Below are 6000 nucleotides of genomic sequence, written 5' to 3' on the forward strand. Positions count from 1 at the left end.
AAAGGTTTATGAAGCTGGTATGACTTAGGACTTTTCTAGCTGCAAGAGACAAAAGCCTAATTCAGACTAGCTCAAACCAAAAAGGAACCATATTGACTCACATAACTAGCAAGTTGAAGGGGTGATGGCTTCAGGCATGGCGGGATCAAGGGGCTCAAATGGTCATCAGCATGTGATCTCTCCATTTTTGGTTTCATCTCTGTTAGCTTCATTCTCTGAACAACTCTTCCTTCCATTATACAAAGAGAGCAATGGCAGCACTGAGTGTAAAACTTGAGCTTTTAGAAATCCAGCAGAAAGATTTCCTCCCTCCTAAGAGATTCATCCAACATTCCTGAAATTCACTCTGATTGTCCCAGCTTGAGTCCCAGGGATGTTTCCAGAAATGAATCACTATGGCCAGGGGCATATGAGACCCCATGATCAGGCCTGGGCCACCTCCTCACTTCCAGAGTTTGAGAGTAAGTTGAGCCCCAAATCTTATGGAAAAAAGAGTGGGAGGAGGAAGAGTAGTATTCTGTGGCCAACCTAGAAAACCACAGAAATTCCTCCCACCTACTGCTCAGGCCTGTGGGAAACTTGTAAGACAGAGTCCCAGTCCATGTGAGTGGCGAGTGGGGGCATCTTGGGAGGGGCCTTCCAAAGGCAAAGCCAGGCTCGTTTGGTGGAGTCCTTTCCAGAACCCATCTGCTTGTGTAAAGCCTAGCAGAGGCCACCTTCAGCAGCCCTCCCGCATACTGGTTAAAGTGTTGTTGTTGTTGTTTGAGACAGGGTCTCACTCTGCCACCCATACTAGAGGGCAGTAGTACAATCTCGGCTCACTGCAACCTCCACCTCCCGGGTTCAAGCGATTCTCCTGCCTCAGCCTCCTGAGTAGCTGGGACTACAGGCATTGAGTAGCTGGGACTACAGGCATGTGCCACCGTGCCCCGCTAATTTTTGTATTTTTGGTAGAGATGAGGCTTCACCATGTTGGCCAGGCTGGTTTTGAACTCCTGATCTCAAGTAATCCACCCACCCTGGCCTCCCAAAGTACTGGGATTACAGGCATGAGCCACTGCACCTGGACTTAAAGTGGTTTTTTAAAAGTGCTGTGTGAGACTTCCAAATAGTACTCACGGGGAGGGAAATGAAAGGAGAGGATTGGGGAAGAAACACCTTCTATTTTTTTTTTTTTTAGAGACAAGGTCTTGCTCTGTCACCCAGGCTGCAGCCTGGACCTCTTGGGCTCAGGGGATCCTCCCACCTTAGCCTCCTGTGTAGCTGGGACCACAGGCGTGCACTGCCACACCCAGCTAATTTTTTTTATTTTTTTGCAGAGATGGGGTCTCTCTGTGTTGCCCAGGCTGGCCTCAAACTCCTGGGCTCAAGTGATCCTCCCTTCTCGGCCTCCCAAAGTACTGGGATTACAGGGGTGAGCCACCTCACCTGTACAGCTTCTTTGGAGAATGGGCCTGGGCAGGTCAAACAGGGGCCACTCTACACTATCACGGCACAGCAAGAGCTGGGCTATGTAGGTTCAGTATTCTTTGTCATTTAATCCTTGTGACGACCTCGTGTCATCATTGCTGTTTTACAGGTAAGGAACTGAGGCTCAGAGAGGTTCAATGTCACAGCTAGCATTTCACTTACGTTTCACAAAGAGAGCAAAGGCTCTCTTTGTCCAGAGACAACGTGCCTTTAGGTGATAGAGCTAGGACTGGAACCCAAGTCTATCTGACTCAAAGTCCACACAGCTTGTCCCCCATCCCGCAGGGACCTCTCCACGCTAGTGAGCCCCATGAAACCTCCTCAGTGCTTCGTTCCAGTCTTTTAACTTCAAGCCCAGTCAGCGAGTTCTTTATTTCCACAAATGGTGCTATTAAACTAATGGCTTCGGGAACTATAGGCTGGCCTCGGCACAGTTACACATCTCTCCACCCACCATGTTCTGGCTTCCAAATAAATACACTGGAAATTCCAGGAGCCGAAGCCCATTTGGAAACGTTTCCGGGCCACCATTTTGCTTTGGGATGGGCAAAAAGAGACACCCTAAACTTGAACTCCTGTCTGTGCAGCCTCCAGCCGGCCAGGCGCTAAATAAGGCCACGGCCCGTTTCCTCCTTCAAAAGTCCCTTGTAAAGGGCGATAGCAGACCCCATCAGGCAAAAAGCTGAGAAGCCAGGGTTGAAATAGAGGCCTCTTTCTGTTTGGTCAATCAGCAGCTGCAAAGGATGCGTAGGATGGAGCTAAATTTATTTGTTCCTTTCTTTCTCAGCAACAGCGACGAGGCCCGAGGTGCAGCTGTCTCGCCTCGCCTGTCTTTTGCAGGCACCGGCATGCACAGAAGATGGCTCTCCGGGAGGAAGATTCCTTTCCATTTTGTTCGCTCTCTGCCTCCGCAAGGCTCCCAGCCACCTCTCGGGAGTGCAGGGCCAGATCCTGTGCCAGCGGGTAGGAATTTGTAGCTGCCTCCCAGCCCCAGGGTGGAAATCATGACCTTTGAGAAGCAGGCAAGCTGCACGGCATAGATACTCAGGCCTGGTGAAGGCAAAGTGGGGCCACACCCTAGAAAAACCACAAAAGTCCCCACAGCCTCTGCTTTCACTAGTCAGACCTGTGGGAAACTTGTAAGACACAGTCCATGTGATCGGCGGGTGGGGGCATGTTGGGAGGGGCCTTCCGAAGGCCACAGCCAGGCTGGCAGGGCAGAGTCCTTTCCAGAATTTATCTGTTTGCTTAAAGCCCAGCGGAGGGGCCACCTTCAGTCAACCCTCCAGCATACTGGTCCAAGTAGTTTTTTCAAAGTGCTTTGTGAGACTTTCAAAAGGTACCCATGGGGAGGGAAGTGAGAGGAGGAGGAGGGGACGGGGAAGAAACAGCTTCTTTATTTCTAGCCTTGCTTGAATGGCTTCTTGACGGTTACTGCTCCAGTTTTGCTGAGTCAGAAGAATCCCACAGCCGCTCACCGGAAACACAGCTGTTGGGCAAAAATAACCACAGAGCTGAGCATCATGCACCTTCCAGAAAAGATGGCAGAAAACCTCAAAACAAAAGAGAAATACAAAACAATAGGAGACACTGTCAAGAAAAAAAAAAAAAAAACCACCGCAGCTCACTAACCGATCCAAGCTGGTGGCGCTCTTCTGATCTCTCTCCACTCCCAGGCCCAGCAACGGCTCTGAAATAAAGCTAAGTTTGGCTGCATATATATATATATATATATATATATATATATATAGAGAGAGAGAGAGAGAGAGAGAGAGAGAGAGAGAGAGAGAGAGTCTTCCTCTGTCGCCCAGGCTGGAATGCAGTGGCGCGATCTCGGCTCGCTGCAACCTCTGCCTCCTGGGTTCAAGCGATTCTCCTGCCTCAGCCTTCCGAGTAGCTGGGATTACAGGTGCGCCACCATGCCCAGCTAATTTTTGTATTTTTAGTAGAGACGAGGTTTCGCCATGTTGGCCAGGCTGGTCTCGAACTCCTGACCTCAAGTGATCCGCCCACCTCGGCCTCCCAAAGTCTTGGGATTACAGGTGTGAGCCATCACATCTGGCCTACTTTTACACTGTAGTGGGTTTAATAGTGTCTTCCCAGTCACACCTCCACCAAAAAAAGAAAAGATATGTCCACAGTCTAATGTGCTCCAGCACCTGTGATTGTGACCTTAATGGAGAAAGGATCTTTGCAGGTGTAAATTAATTTTAGGATCTCAAGATTGAATCATCCTAGACTACCTGGGTGGACCTCAAATCCAATGACAGGTATCCTTATAAAAGCAAGGCAGATCCAGCTTGGGCAACATAGGGAGACCCTGTTTCTACAAATAGTTAAAAAAAAAAAAAGGCTGGGCATAGTGGCTTACACCTCTAATCCCAGCACCTTGGGAGTCCAAGGTGGGCAGGTCACTTGAGGCCAGGAGTTCAAGACCAGCTTGCCCAATATGGCTTAACCCCATCTCTACTAAAAATACAAAAATTAGCTGGGCATGGTAGTGTATGCCTGTAGTCCCCGCTACTTGGGAGGCTGAGACACAAGAATCACTTGAATCCGGGAAGCAGAGGTTGCAGTGAGCTGAGATCGTGCCACTGTACTCCAGCTTGGGCAACAGAGCACGACTCCATCTCAGAAAAAAAGCTGTGGGGGACAGTGGTGTGTGCCTGTGGTCCCAGCTACTTGTGAGGCTGAGACAGGAGGATCTCTTGAGCCCAGAAGTTCGAGGCTGCAGTGAGCTATGATGGCACCACTGTACTCCAGCCTAGGTGACCAAGTGAGACCCTGTCTCAAAATAAAAAAAAAAAAGAGTGTGGCAGAGGTAGATGGGTAGATTAGACACACAGAGAGGAAGTCCCAGGGGAACTTGGAAGTGAGGATTGGAGTTTTGCAGCTACAAACCAAGGATATTAGGGCACTCATAAGAAACTAACAGAGCCACCCCGGGCTTCTGTTTACCAGGTCCTCCCCTGGCCATCTCCTTCCCCTTGTCTGGGCTGAAAACATTCACAGCATCTTGTTTGCGTGGACACCGAGTTTCCCTTTCCCCAGACTTCGTAACGATCAGGAAGCAGGATGGGGCCTTGAGGACTCCCGAGACTAAGGGAGGAGTCGAGGGTCCCTGGTTGTAGATAAGTCTTGGCCACAGGCCAGGAGTGTGACCTCATTAACCAGCAGCCATTAGCCATTCACTGAGGCAGCTGGATCCTGGTTCTGCCCCTTACTAGCTGTGTGGCCTGGGGTAAGGTATTTACCCTCCCTGGGCCTCTGTCTCTTCATCTGTCCAATGGAGATAATTAGAAAACTTCCCTTACACAGTTGTTGTAAGGATGGAGCAAGTACATGCAAAGCTGTTCTTGAACGAGGCTGGACTCTGTGCTTCTTATTGTCCAGTGCTTTACACAAGTGTAGTAAGGCTATTGTTTTTCCCTGTCAGCATCTATGACACTATCTTTTGCTTCAGCATCCTGGCTTGCCTTCGGGAGACCATCTCTCTTCCACCCCCTCATTCCAGGACAGGGTATATCACCCAGACCTGACCAGTCAGACTCAGCTCAGTTCAGGGATGGGAATGTGATCCAAAGTGGGTCCATCAGAGCAAATAGTTGCCGAAACTCGTAGGGAAAAGAAATTCACTTTCTCTTGGTTCCACTATGTGGTGGGATATGAGTGTGGAGCATCTCTGCTGCTACCTAGGGAGAGGCTGCCTGAGACCGATGCCAAAACCCCAGAAAGCAGAGATAAAGGATAGTGGGAGAGTCCTGACAACAATATTTGTATCCCTGGATCCACCTGTGCCTGAAACCATCTGTAGCTCCAAACTCGCAAGTTCCATGAAACAATAAATCTTCTTTATGTTTAAGACAGTTTGAGTTGATCACTTGTAAACAAAGGCATCCTGACTCATGCAGTATCTTATGTGATAATCTGAGCAGGAGGTAGACCTCTTATCCCTATTTCATGAGAAGAAACTGAGGCTTAGAGTAACTTAATCACTTGCATAAAATCACTAGTAAGTCCAGGGGTGTCGTCTGATCCATGTAGCCCTGGGAAGGTAGAACGATGATGTGCTTGGTGCATGCCTTGGGAAAGTCACATAAATCTCAAGGCTTTGAGTGGCCAATCTGTACCATAAAAGAGTTGGTATTTTTTAAACTTTCAAATGTATAGCCGATTACAAAAGTGACTGTGACAATTAACCATGTATTTGCTCTCCATAACTGACAGATGTTGGCATTTTCTCACAGTTGCTTCAGAGATGAGCTGGTATCTGAAATACTATATAGCTCCTTGTTTCTGTGTCTTGATTCTGGATTGTAAAACACCTAGAAAGTCTGACTCGGCAAAACTTGAAAAAATTTCAAAGATACAGAAGCATTTTATATCTACTCACTTATTTATGATTTCTGGCATTCTTCATTTCTTAAATAAATCTGAGTTTTCACCCTGTATTATTTTTGCTCAGCCCAAAAAAGAACTTTATTTTATTTATTTATTTTTTTGAGATGGAGTTTCGCTCTTGTTGTCCAG

This window comes from Pan troglodytes, chromosome 10 (assembly GCF_028858775.2).
Source record: "Pan troglodytes isolate AG18354 chromosome 10, NHGRI_mPanTro3-v2.0_pri, whole genome shotgun sequence".
Classification (NCBI taxonomy): Eukaryota; Metazoa; Chordata; class Mammalia; order Primates; family Hominidae; genus Pan; species Pan troglodytes.